Source organism: Hyla sarda, chromosome 2 (genome assembly GCF_029499605.1).
Source record: "Hyla sarda isolate aHylSar1 chromosome 2, aHylSar1.hap1, whole genome shotgun sequence".
Classification (NCBI taxonomy): domain Eukaryota; kingdom Metazoa; phylum Chordata; class Amphibia; order Anura; family Hylidae; genus Hyla; species Hyla sarda.
The window spans coordinates 165,673,451-165,688,246 of NC_079190.1; the positions used below are offsets into that span (position 1 = coordinate 165,673,451).

General features: G+C 44.3%; 1 long non-coding RNA gene across 1 annotated transcript in view; it reads right to left on the minus strand.

Annotated features, from left to right (window-relative positions):
- Positions 1 to 1,401: 1,401 nt before the first annotated feature.
- The window catches only part of LOC130357754 (uncharacterized), an 82,232-nt gene continuing 68,837 nt past the window's right edge, over positions 1,402 to 14,796 (minus strand). The window contains exon 3 of the long non-coding RNA XR_008889245.1: positions 1,402 to 1,538. This is a non-coding gene — a long non-coding RNA (uncharacterized LOC130357754). The remainder of the gene's footprint in view (positions 1,539 to 14,796) is intronic.

Genomic DNA, 14,796 nt, shown 5'->3' on the forward strand with positions numbered 1-14,796 from the left:
ATACCACGCACCAGCCTATAAGACGCACCCTCATTTTACCAAGGATATTTGGGTAAAAAAAGTTTTTTACCCAAAGATCCTTGGTAAAATGAGGGTGCGTGTGCGTGCATGTGTACACCCCGATACACTGTTTCTGACCCCGCACAAGCCCACAGGAAAGGCAGGGGGAGAGAGGCCGTTGCTGCCCGCTTCTCTCCCCCTGCCTTTCCTGGGTTCTAGAGCCCTGCTGCCGCCGCTTCTCTCCCGCTGGCTGTCTGCGCTGCTGCCCGTTCTCTCCCCCTGACTATCGGTGCCGGCACCGATAGCCAGGGGGAGAGAAGCGCCGCCGATAGCCAGGGGGAGAGAAGGGGCAGCGGCACCCATTGTCGGCGCCACTGCCCCATTGCTTCCCCCATCCCCGGTTGTATAATTACCTGTTGCCGGGGTCAGGTCCGCGCTGCTTCAGGCCTCCGGTGTGCGTCCCCTGCGTCGTTGCTATGCACTGCACAGTGCGGTGCAATGACAAGTTACGTCATTGTGTCTCGCAGCGCATAGCAACGATGCAGGGGACGCACACCGGAGGCCTGAAGCAGCGCGGACCCGACCCCGGCAACAGGTAATTATACAACCGAGGATGGGGGAGGCAATGGGGCAGCGGCGCCGGCAATGGGTGCCGCTGCCCCTTCTCTCCCCTTGTCTGCCGGCCCCGCTTCTCTCCCCCTGGCTATCGGCGGCGGCAATGGGGCAGCGGCAGCAGGGCTCTAGACCCCAGGACAGGCAGGGGCAGAGAAGCCGGCAGCGACGGCAGGTCTCTGCACCTGCAAAGCCGCTGCAGTTCATTGATTTAAAGCGCCCGCTTTAAATCATTGAACTGCAGCGGCTTATCGACGTATAACACGCAGGTAGACTTTAGGCTAAAAATTTTATCCTAAAAAGTGCGTGTTATACGCCGATAAATACGGTAATTTTTATCAGAAAGTGTAAAAACCAAACCCCCAATAGTTCCATAAGTGCAGTTTTCTTATCAATTTTCCACCACAAATAATAATTTTTTGGGTTTTGCCATGCAGTTTATGATAAAATGAAAGGTCATTACAAAGTACAATTGGTCATACAAAAATAAGCATTCATATGGGTCTGTGGATGAAAAATAAAAAAGTTATGGCCCTTAAAAGGAGAGGAGGAAAAAATGAATACACAGAAATGAAAAATAGCTGTGTCCTCAAGGCCAGAAAGGAGTTAAGATTTGCAACTACACTGTGAAAACATTCAGGAAATGTTCTCATTTGGATTTTACTTGTCTGCACTTGTCTTTTTTTTATTGGAAAACAATCGCTAGGACAGAGTCCAAAACCCATGCTACTAGCTCATCTCCATAAAGAAATAGGTGTGATCTGTACAGCTTAGCTACAATACCTGTAGGTAGTCTGAAATCATCCTTCTTTTTCGGCATGTTTCAGACTGCTTCTTTTTCCCTTCTCCTTGCCCCTTTAGAGTGGCTCCTGTGTATAATTCTTTACAGTCCATAGCACCTCAACAGGAGGATGAGGTGGGGATATCTAGAAAAGTGTGTAGAATGATTACAAAACACAAAGTGGTGAGAATTACATGAATAGAGATGCGCAAGCTAAACAAGGAGAACCCGGTCTCGCTCATAACTTTTGGGTAAATGTTGTCTGATTTTTTGGGTTTAATTAAACAGCAACATCTTCCCATTTAGTACATGATGACAAACTTTTTTACATCCAGTATCCACTATTCTTCACCCAAGGGATGTACACTACCACCTGAATGACCAGGTTGATGTATATATCAGCAGAGCCCTTTCTCTGATAGACACCATGAGCCCAAACCCCATGGACTTCCGTGTCACCAGGTTAGACAATTTGTCCGAATTTGCCCAGTCTTTCATGGGTGTTTTGTCTTGTCCACCCTCTAGTGTAGCATCAAAGAGAGTGTTCAGCGTGGCAAGCGGCATCTCCCCTGAGTTTACAAGATGGTCTGAGAGCAACATGGAAAAGCTCAGACAGAGATCAATGAGGATTTTAAAATTCCTGTGCCAGATGCCACTGAAGGGTTAGTACTACCACCCCTGCTATCCAAGCTTTTAAACCCCTTAAGGACTCAGCCCATTTTAACCTTCAGGACTCAAAACAATCTTCGCTTTTGCTCTTTCGTTTTTTCCTCCTCATCTAAAAATCATAACGCGTTCAATTTTGCACCTACGGACCCATATAAGGGCTTGTTTTTTGCGTCACCAATTGTACTTTGTAATGACATTACTTATTTAAAAAAAAAAAATCGACCGTGCGGTTTAGCTCACCTTATATTTTAATAGTTCGGACGCGAAGGTACCACATATCATTTTTTTATTACATTATTTTATTTAAAAAAAATAGGAAAAGGGGGTGATTCAAACTTATATTAGGAGGGGGGACTTGTTGACACTTTTTACTTTTTTTTGGCCCATTAGGGGGCTATACCATGCAATCTTTTGAGCGCATACACTGATTAATGCTATGCCATAGCATAGCATTGATCAGTGTTATCAGTGCTCTGCTGGTCCAGCCTGCAGTAGATCACCCATCGAACGACAAGGAGGCAGATGAGGACCCTCCCGTCGTCCAGTAAGCTGATCGGGACATCGCGATCTTGTTGCGATAGTTCCGATCAGCTCCGCTGAGCTGCCGGGATAGTTTTACTTTCACTTTAGATGCCACGTTCAGCTTTGATCATGGCGTCTAAAGTGTTAAGGCTGGGCATTGGCCGTGGGTCCTGGCTGCTGGTTTAACCCATTCTCCGCTCGTGAGAATGGTTGAAACCGCGTTATCAGGACTCAGGAAGTACAGGTATGCCCCGAGTACTTAAGGAATCGGGAACGGGGTATACCTGCACGCCCTGTGTCCCCAAATGGTTTAAAAGCTTGCTCAACTCTAAAAACTAACATCTAGTTAATGCCACACACATATTCATAAGCCAAGGAGGTGTATTGAGGGGGAGGGTGGCCAGTGGCTTCATTGTAACCAGCACACTCACAGTTAACTTTTTTAGTAACATTTTCTTGCTAGAGTATGCCAGATGCTAGGAAATAATGTAGCTGTCATCTAAATAAGCAACTTAATAGTTGGAAGGTCAATATCACAGTGTGAAAAGTCCATAAATAGATAGCAGAGTCTGCATCCTGTGCACTAAATATCATCTTCAGAGCATGCATTGCTTTGAAAGGTTCCAAATGGCTTTGCAATCAATAGTATTATACAATATTTGCAGTCTGTCTTCTGTGTCTTGTAAATCTGGACATGAAACTCAAGAAATAAATTAGATTTCAGCTTTCCAAACAGATACTGAGAATATTCTAGACAGAGAAATTATTCACACAAAATTGTGTGTCATAATGTATTTTTCTAATATAATGAAATGTAAAGGTCAGGATTTTTATACTTTTACTAAACAAGACTCTGAAGGGTGGGTACAATAATGGAAAACGGCTATAAGTTTTAGTTGACCTGGAAATATGAGAATAGGTAGTTTAGAACTACACACAACTCACAACTTGTAAGAGAAAAGTATACTACTGTGTATGTCCTGTGGTTTCTGGTGTTAAGACATTTGCAGTAGATCCTTTAACCCCTTAAGACTCAGCCAATTTTGGCCCTAAAGGGGTTATCAAACATAAGGTGACTTTAGTACTTACCTGCCAGACAGTAATAGACATGCTTAGCAAAGATTTGTGCTTGTGTTGGTGTTAAAGGGCCATGTTCTGAGTATAGCAAAGAAATGTGTTCTGGATCCAGCAATTCCGTAAAACATCAATCTTTATTTGTAATCCACAGTGTTAAAAATCTTTCAAGATAGCACTCACGACACACCACCTAGCCAGTGATACACTGCATCATGGATGCATGCGCGCTCTTGATCACCGTCATCCAGAACACATTTCTTTGCTATACTACGTATCAAGCTGAGCCAGGCTGAGGATCTGTGCAAGACCAGTGGGAGGTGAGCTGGAGATTCTTTTCCTACTTTCATTGCACCATATTTTGAGTCTCTTACAATGCTGCTGGCTTGTTTCTGTGAACCCGCTATTTCCTGTTTGTGTTCCTTTCCTCCAACTTCAATTCCCAGGATCCCTTGTTTCTAGGTAGAAGGTGACTTATCTACAGGATAGGGAATAAGTGTCTGATTGTGGGGGGTCTGACTGCTGGGACCCCGTGCAATATCCCTTATGGGGCCCCTTATCTGCTGCTGCGATAATGTTGGAACCCCCCCCCCCCATGATCAGACACTTATTCCATATCCTTCTCATAGGGGGATACATTTTTTCCGCAGGAAATCTTCTTTAAACTGGGATGCCAAGGTCTTTGAAGATAGTCTAGTAAGACTGCTTATGCTTTATTATAGTTACATTTCTGATCTGCTCAGAGCTTTCCTGTTTTTCTGCCACCGTGAACATGGAAAATTGAATAAAAGTGGTCTTTTTAAGCATCAAAGCCCCCATTTATAGAGTTAAGTCAGATGAAAATCATTTGAAACAATACATGATGTCATTCCACTAGGTCACACATGCCTTTAAAAGTTAGGATCCTATTAACAGTATATCTGGTGGTGGTCCAAAACACCTCATGTGTAAGTATCCTTAGTTGTTCAAGTAACTTTTAGAAATTGCTATTAATTCCTATTGCTTAGAATTGCAGACTGAAAATTTTATCTTAGCAAAGTTACTTCTGTTATGTAGAAATATATATATATTACAATGATAGAACTAAAGCCACTGATGTAAGATTTTAGTGATTCATTTTGTCATCGGCATATGCTTATCTATTTAAAACATGGAAATGAAGTACACATATGATCAGAGTTATTCCGATATTGATTCAGAGTGACAACTAGACTATAGGAAAACAAACTGCAGGAGAGTGGTAAACAACATTACAGCACACTGCCTGACCTGAACCACAGGCAACAAGAAACAGGGAAAGCAAATCATGACTTATTCTGAAAAGCCGTGGCATTTAAGACAAATCATACAGTACATTTCAAACCAGACAGGAACAGGTCTTCGAGTCATTGTGACTTGATTGACAGGTCTCTCCCTACATCCATACAGGGAGAGATCTCTTAATGAAACCCGGGACATGGAGAAGCTGACTAGGCCCACCCCAATAACTCAAAGCCTCTCTCCCAGCTGGTTTTAAAGCTATCATGAGTATGTATGTCATAGTTTGTTGGCAGTTTATTTAGATTTTTTATGCTACTTTCTACATTCTTCTGCTTTTCTTGTGAACACTGGGTGCAGGGTCATCAGTCATCATTAAATGCAGAAAGCAGGTAACACCTCTTATAATGCCAAAAGACGCTAACAAGGAATCACGCCAAAGACCAAAGGTTAGGGGGAAAACAGACCCTCTTTATTGTTTGCATATTGCACAGAGCACACTGACAACACTCTTAAATAGACTATTTCCTTATGTCTTGGTGGCTCAATGGTTAGTATTGTTGCCTTCCATCTGTAACACTCACGGTAGTTGTAGTAACGCTGCTGGATGTGAATCCTCGGACCTGTGGAGGTCAAAGGTGCCACCGGTCTTCGCCAGAGCACGCCACAAGGCAGGTCGCTACCCTTGATACTACTCGACTGCACAGGTAACTGGGCAAGAAGAGGTACAGAAGGATGAGGCAGAGGCGTAGTGAGACTTAGCAGAAGGTCAAGGCAGGCTGCAAAGGTGCGCAGTCAAATAACAAAACAGAAGGGTCAAAATACATGGGCAAGGCAGCAGACAATTGAGAACACTTAATCTCAGGCTAGGGGCATTGAAGATCCTGCAGGGAAGTGTGGGAGGTACAGGGACTTATAGAAGTGTGTCAGGTGTTGCACATAACTATGGGCGTACTGGCCCTTTCAATTGCAGAGCTCCAGCACGCGTGCGCCCTAGGAGACGGGGACACACATGCCGGTGCTGAGAGGCAGTGGAGGAGGAGCATGGTAAGTGACGGGCTGTGATTCGCATGCGGGCATGTCCCGCGATGCGAATCCCAGCCCTGCCAGCAGCAGGGGAGAGCGGGGCAATGCACTCACGGGCAGCGCATGTGGCCGGAGCGCCGTGGTCTTCCCCTCTTTTTGGAGGACAAGAATTTCTGAATGAGGTCTTGGTCTAAGATGTTTTCCTTGCTCCCAAGACCTCTCCTCCGGCCCAAATCCTTCCCAATCCACAAGGAACATTTTTTTTCCTCTGATAAACTTAGAATCCAAAATGTCTTTAACCACGTAAACATCAGAAGTACCTGCAATGGGAGTAGGAGAAATGTTTTTTTTAGAAAAGCGGTTAAAGGGGTACTCCCACCCTAGACATCTTATCCCCTATACAAAGGATAGGGGATAAGATGTCTGATCGCGGGGGCACCCACCTGTTTCTTGTCCGGAAGCGCTGAAGGGTCTCGGTCACGACCACGTGAACGGAAGTCTGTGACATCAGGACTCCACCCCTGTGTGACGTCATGCCCCGTCACCTAAATGCAAGTCTATGGGAGGGGGCATGACGGACGTCACGCCCCCACCCATAGACTTGCATTGAGGTGACATGGCCTAGGTGACATGGCCTAGGTTTCATGAACAGGCAAAGGGTAAATTCTGCTCCAAGGAGGTGTGGTCCTGGCAATAAGTCGATAGGACAATCGTAGGGACGATGTGGCGGTAAAAATTCAGCTTGTTTCTCGCTGAAGACGTCAGCAAAGTCCTGAAGAAATGATGGCAGACCGGGCAGAGGAGTAGAAGGAGACACCAACTTGGACGGAAGAGTATGAAAACAGTTGTTATAGCAGTAGGTTCCCCAACAAAGTACTTCTCCAGTCTTCCAATCAAGATGTGGGGCATGTAGTTGAAACCAAGGAAGGCCAAGTAGAAGAGTGGAGGTACAATGTGGAAGTACATACGACAATTTTTCCTTATGCAGAACTCCAAACTGCGTAGATAAGGGTTCCGTGCAGAATAACACAGTACAGTCCAGATTTTCTCAGTTGACTGAAGAGATGTACAAAGGCTTCAGAAGGCGGGATACTGTCAGACAATACCTATGTACTAAGGAGGCATCGATGAAGTTTCCCGCTGAACCAGAGTCCAGTAAGGCAAGAACGGAAATAATCTCTTTGGAGGGTAGAGATAGCTGGACCGTCAAATTCAAGCGTGGAGAGGAGGTATTCACACCTAGGGTAACCTCTCCCACAAACCCTAGGTGCGAGAGTTTCCCTGTGACTGTGGACGCAGAGGACAAAGTCTGAGGAAATTATCTGCATTGGCGCAGTAGAGGGAAAGATTCTCAGCTCGTTGGCGGGTTCTTTCCTGCAGGGTCAGGCGAGACCGATCCACCTGGATAGCCTCCACTATGGGAGGCAACATAGAAGGTTGCGGTGGTTGCTGGAAGATAGGTGCCAGGCGAGGAAAACATAGAGGTCGTGCAGACTCCCTTTGTTGACGTAGTTCGTTCAGAAAAACGGATATCAATCCGAGATGCCAACTGTATGAGTTCATTCAGGGTAGAAGGCAATTCCTGGGCAGCAAGGAAATCCTTGATATGGCTAGAAAGTCCTCTCTTAAAAGTGGCGCAAAGAGCTTCATTGTTCCAAGATAGCTCCGATGCCAGGGTACGGAATTGGATGGCATACTCGCCCACAGAAGAGTTGCCCTGAGAACAATTCAACAAAGCCATCTCAGTGGAAGAAGCTCGTGCCGGTTCTTCAAAGACTCCTCGGAATTCTGACAGAAAAGCCTGGAGATTAGTTGTGAGTGGAACACTGCGATCCCATAGCGGGGTTGCCCAGGCCAGGGCCCTTCCAGTTAAGAGACTGAGGACAAAAGCCACCTTTGCTCATTCCGTAGGGAACTGTTTCACTATGAGTTCTATGTGAATGTAGCACTGTGTCACGAAACCACAGCAAGAGGCAGAGACAAACAGAGCTTAGATCCCTAGACGACTGCAGGAGCGAGAGGCAACACTGGAGCAGGAGGAGGCTGTGGCTGCTGCGGTTGTTGTTGAGCAGAAAGCAGCTGCTGCATCATGGCGGACAACTGGCTTAACTGTTGCGCCTGCTGGGCCAACTTCTGCAACTGGAGAGTCACTAAAGAAGCGAGATCCAGATTATTGGGCAGAGGAACCCCAGCGGAATCCATGGCCGGATCTTGCTGTAACACTCACGGTAGTAGTAGTAATGCTGCTGGATGTGGATCTTCCGACCTGTGTGGCTGATGACACGGGCCGTATCAGGGAGCGGAATCTAAGAGGCCGCTGGTCTTCACCGGAGCCCCCCGCAAGGCAGGATGGGTTTGCTGCGGCAGGCGACACCCAGGTCGCTACCCCCTGATACGACTCGACCGCACAGGTAACTGGGCAAGACGAGGTACAGAAGGATGTGGCAGAGGCGTAGTCAGACTTAGCAGAAGGTGAAGGCAGACGGCAAAGGTGCGTAGTCAAATAACAAAGCGGAAGGGTTAAAATACACAGTCAAGGCAACAGACAATTGGGAACGCTTAATCTCAGGCTAGGGGCACTGAAGATCCGGCAGGGAAGTGTGGGAGGTACAGGGACTTATAGAAGTGTGTCAGGTGTTACACATAATTATGGGCGTACTGGCCCTTTCAATTTCAGAGCTTCGGCGCTCGTGTGCCCTAGGAGATGGGGACATGCGCGCCGGAGCTGGGACGCAGTAAAGGAGGAGCATGGTAAGTAATGGGCTGGGATTCGCATGCAGGTGCGTCCCACTTTGCAAATCCCAGCCCTGGCAGCAGCAGGGGAGAGCGGGGCAATGCGCTCATGGCCAGCAAGTGGCCGGAGCGCCGTGTGTAACACCATCATTGGGATCCTGGGTTCAAATTCAACCTGGGAAACATCTGCATAGAGTTTGTATATTGTCCCTAAGTTTGTTTGGTTTTCCTCTGTGTACAAAGCAAAACATTGAGTTAGCTTGTGAGCCCCACTGAGATCAGTGACTTATACAAATGTATCAGCACTATATGAATGAACATGTCCAGTTGCACGTTGTAAAGAAAATGTCAATGCAATATATCGGGCCAAAATTATGTTACAAAATAGCATTAAATTATGTTTAGTAAAGCTAGGTAACAATATGTTTAGGTATGCTATGTATTAGTTAGAAAAGTCTTTAACTTAAGTGTCACTTAGGGCAGGGATAGAGTGCAGCCCTGAACTCTCCCACTCCCTCTGTCCCTGCCTACTTGCGTACCCACCCTAGGAAGCAGGTCCACAACCACAGTGATGGTCCCTTCCTATATAAGTGATGGGAGTCAGTAGCCAAAACAACAAACTACAAAAAACTGACAAAGGTCGGGAACAGCTGGAGGCACACAAACTAACAGAAATAAACCTAAACATGCGCACATACACAGAAATAGGCTGTCAACGAGCCGAGTCCAAGCCAGGAGGGAACGAAGTGCAATAACAGATTGTCAAAAGGTAGTCAAAAGCCAAGCCAAGAGTCACAAAACCAGAATAAACAATATGAGTACAGAGGTTACAAGGTCAGGTCAGTTACAAGAATTTTCACAGGCAAAGTCTGAATGGAAAAGGCTTCCTTAAATACACCTGTACATCCAGCAGGAGGACTCTAGTAAGGGCCTAGTATGTATGTGTTTAGTAAGTATGTGTCTAGTAAGGGCGGGAGCAGTCATGGTCACATGACAGCTGAGACCCGATGACACAGCGGGGTCGGGCTTCCAGTTCCGGCAATCGGTTCGTGCGCCGATAGGAGAGTGCAGGACATAAATAGCCTGGTGAGAATAACTAATTTACCTCCTGACGAAGTGGGGTTGCCCACAAAACAATGTCCATTAATCGTGCACAGGGTCCCCAGATGGCCGCTGGAGCAGGTAATGCATTATATTGATTATGCAACTGCATTTTATTGAATTGGATGAAATCATTACCCGGATTATCATATATATGCAGGGTTGATCTTTTTTATATGTGCGTATTACCTGTTATTAATCTATGCTAATGTGGCAGGGGATGCCAGAGCTTTATTGGATGCATGTTTTTTATGGGTTAAGGGTGTCTGTCTTTTTTGATTTTGATGTATCTTAATGATTAATAAAGAACGTTTTTTTGGATTACATGGTATTGGTATACAATTTTGTGGTACCAAATGTAGGTTATATACTTTGGTAGTGTTGCTACCTAGTGTTATAGGACTACATATAATTTCCGAAGGAGAGTGTAGGTGATATATGGAGGACTCTAATAGGCTGCAACTGAATCACACCCAAAAGCACAGAGGTGTAGTCCTAGCAATCAAAATAAAATAAAAAGCTCTCAGGGCAGATTAACCCTTCGGGTTATTACAATAAGGTTACATTGGCATAGATTTACTATTACAAATGCAGCAGCATTTTGGTACAGTTTTGGCACAATTAGCACCATAAACCATCTCATATGACTTCTACCACTATGTGTTTTTGATACCTTTTTTTTTTGATAAAGCTGGCATGTATGAAAACTGTCTGGTCTAACTTTGCACTGTCTATAAAGGAAACAATTTTAGTAAATCTTGGCCCTTCTCTTTAAAATTAATGTTTTGGCAGTCGTGTTGCTTAATTATTATTGCTACAGACTACTTAATACGTGATATAGCAAGTGTTAAAAAGTGGAGGCCACAAGCAATATACAGCTTAGTAACTGCAGTTACACAGTCTAGTGGTTTACATTGTTAGGGTATATTCACACGGCAGAATCTCTTAGTGTTGAGTGGCATAGGCCATATTCGAATTCGCGATATTTCACGAATATATGGACGAATATTCGTCATATATTCGCTAAATTCGCATATTCGTAATATTTGCGTTATATGTTCGCATATGTGGAAATTTGCATATGCAGAAATTAGCATATGCAAATTTTCCCATATGCGAAAATTCGTATGCCAGTACGCCAGTATTAGAGCCTTCTTTACACCACACAAGCTGGAAGCAGAGAGGGATGATCACTGTGATGTGTACTGTGGAAAAAAAAAAACGAATATTCGTATTTGCATTTTCCGCTACTGAATTCTGCAGTATAAATGGCTCAGCAGAAGTCTGATTTACAACAATGCGAGATTACTGCAGCGGACTCTCCGAGCAGAATTTCTGATCAGAATTCCATGTGGAGATTCCGTAATATCAACAAGGCCTAACATATACTTGGAAAAAGTTTGTACAAAGTTATGATTGCTCTTGATTTAGGACTCCTGTACACGTAATGTTAGAGTGGTTATAAATGGTTAAGTGTAAAATGGAAAGCTTTTATTTATTCTGACTGTGAGCTTGTTTTTCTTGTCTGCTAATAACATTAAATTTAAATCATCAGCTAATTGCAATTAGAAGTCTTTTTGGTGTGTTCTGCTGGCTCCGAGATGAATGCAGCTAATATAACTTTCCTGATTTCTTGTTAAATGAATTATTCATGACCTGCTGATTTCAACATTACATTTGTTTGCTTGTGCCGGCAGAGAAATATTTTTATGTCAAATTTTGTCTTACACTAAATTTTTACGGTACAGTAAAATGTATGTCTAAAAAAACTTTCCACAACTTGTGTAATGCTGGCCACATACATCCAAGGGAGACAGCTATGTCCCGCAGTTCCACCATGTATAGGAGAGACATCAAACATTTCTAATGTGGGGAAATCTCAGTTCAATCAAACCGATCAATCCTGCTCTTTTCTGTTAAAGATTGTAAGTGCTGTGTCTGAAACATTCACATGGTGCTGACAAAAGCTTTTGCTTGAATATCATGAATAACTCAGATCTTTCCCTGACTGTTAGTATCATTACATTTTCATTCATCTTTCTGGTTTCAGATGGCACTTCTACGGGTGCTTTTTTTGTGCCCATATTACAGACACTTGGGCCTCCCACAGTTCATCAGAGCTGGAGTTGGCTCACCACAAGATCCTATGATGCACTTGGGCTCTAATAAACTGGTATTGTTATGTATGTTTAATATGGGCACAAAAAAGCACAGGTATTATGGCTGTCTGCCAGCGGCCTTAAGTAAGTCGGACTCACTCTCTATCTATCTATATAGGCAAAGTAGATGTAAGCAAGTACAAATGTTCCCGCCATGACCTTTTTTTTTTATAGTTAAATTAAGGATTCAAATTCCTCATGAAAGCTTTTAAACATGATATCACAACATGTTCAAAAGGCTTAATTTACATAAAGAGCGCTGGGTTAGAAAGGCTGGTGTTTTCACTCCATGCGCCACTAAATGCGCAAGTTTAGGGAGAAGTTTGGAAAAAGAGCACATCTGTACTCAGTGATAAAGCACTGCGGTAGATGATGTAGCCCATTAGGACTTTTATCCCCCTCTGGGCCACAGGGGCCCTTTTGTGACTTGTCTTCCTTATCAGTACTTTGACTAATCAGACTTTTGAGTTAATGTGGTTGTCTTATTGGCTGCAACTATCAGGTAGTTAAAGCAAAACTGTCTGCCTGTTCACTCACACTAAACCCAATACACTGGGTCATAGTGTGGGTGAACAGGATTCTGTAGAGGGGTCACTTACTTATTTTCATCCACAGGTTGCCGCGTTTTATCCCTGTAACTCAATTCCTTAATTGCACACAGGAGGTGGGGCCCCTGACTTGCCTCCTGTCTTCCTGTTTCAGCTCCTAAGCCCTCTATTTGAATATTGATTATCTTCAACTCCACATCCTAGTGACATGGCGTCACAAGTCACATGAATGCAGCGCTCTGTCTACTGCGCAGAGCACTCTCCTTTTGCAGAGCTCTCACGTAATCAGGATGTGAAATCTGGGTGAAATCTTCCCGCGCAAGTGCTCTGTAGACAGAGCGCTGTGCTCACATGACTTGTGACTCCACGTCACTAGGACGTGGAGTTGATGATAATGAATATTAAAATAGTGGGGGCATGCTTGGGAGCTGAAAGAGGGAGACAAAGGCGGCCAGCCCACAGGGGACCCACCTCCAGCGCGCAATTCAGGAATTGAACAGTGGAACTTTACAGGCAAATAACTTGGCAACTATTGGACGAAAATAAGTTAGTGACCCCACAATGGAATTCTGTTCACCCACAATATAACCCAGTGTACCATCAACACCATCAACATACGATGCTTTTGTATGTCGGGGCCATCGCATAAACGGCTATCCGGCAGCGCAGACTGCTTCAGCTGCCACTGGATAGCCGTTTACGGTGCCCCGTGTGCTCCGGTGATGGTCTCCTACCTGTCCTAGGGGCTCCGGCGCGTCCTCTTCAGGATCCCCTCCATCGCCGGCCCTCTCCATCGCCGGCGCTCTCCATCATCGTCATCACGTCGATACGCACGCCGTCCCGTCATCCAATAGGAGCGGCGTGCGTAGCGACGTGATGGCGGCGACGGAGAGCGAGGATGCTGGGGAAGCAGAGGCCTTGCCGGAGCGTCGGGGACACCACGGGGAGGCGGCGACATCCAGGGCAGCGGTGATGGTCCGGATCGGTGGGGACAGGTGAGTACAACCTCCAATACCAGTGGTCTTCAACCTGCGGACCTCCAGATGTTGCAAAACGACAACTCCCAGCATGCCCGGACAGCCAACGGCTGTCCGGGCATGCTGGGTGTTGTAGTATTGCAACATCTGGAGGTCCGCAGGTTGTTGACCACTGTCCTATACTTTACATTGCACGGATCCCTCAACAAACGATGGTCCATTTGGAACGGATTACCATTGTATGTTGAGGGACCACTGTATGTCAAAAGTATCCTTAAATAAAGAGCTCTGATTTGTCTGCACATTTATCATTACCTGTTTCAATCCCCCGTCTGAAAAAAAAAGGAACACCATATTAACCCTGAATTCCCTGAAATGGGTCTATCAGAGCTTTTAAAACTAGCTGGTCAAACAAATGACATAGCTAACACCTTTGGTAATAAAGAAAAATAAAGTTAAAGAAAATAATGTTAAAGACCAACATGGTCATATGGTAGATTTAGGGAAACTGTTGTGTTACCTCCCATATACAAACTGTATACCAAGCGTTATGTAGTGACAAAAAGCCATCAAGTTCCGTCACCTCATTAACATTGCTCTCATTACTGCAAGTTTACACCAAATCCAGTTATCAGGGATGTACAACATAACTTAAGCAGCCAGACTCTTCTATAGACACAGTCCTCCATATGTATTGGCACTTTAGGCTTAGATTAACCTTAATTTCATTTCTAATGGAGGTGAGAAAGGTGGAAAAAGAGCTGCTATTTGTGTTCTACAAATCACGAACATAATACAGTTTAAAGAGAAGCTGTACTTCTTTCCAGGCGGGGGCAGTAGAGCATCACTATTAAGAACTCATCTTTTGATACTTGAACATGACATTTACAAAAATGCATGGTGCTGAATTCTACAGCTGTGAAAAACAACAGTGAAACAAAAAAACATGTCAGAAACAAAACAACTTGTAAAACCTAACAGCTTTTTATACTGTTTTCTATGTTGCTTCTGATTTCATTAGCACTTTTTCTTTTTCTTTTAACCTTTTAAATGAACAGTAAAGAGTAATATATAAATGACCAGTGTACTGATGGTTAAATTATATTTGTACTTAACTACTACTATTATTACTGTCTTTCTGTTCCAGTATAGTCAAAACACTTCACACAAATTGTTGGAATTGTCATTTTTTAACAACTGTTGTTTATAATGAACACAAAATTTACAAACCCATAGACTGCTGAATGCAATGTACTGTATGTGGAAGATTTACTATATTGTATACCAGAGTGCTGAAGTACAACTTACAGATATAAATTTTTTCTTAGATTAAAAGG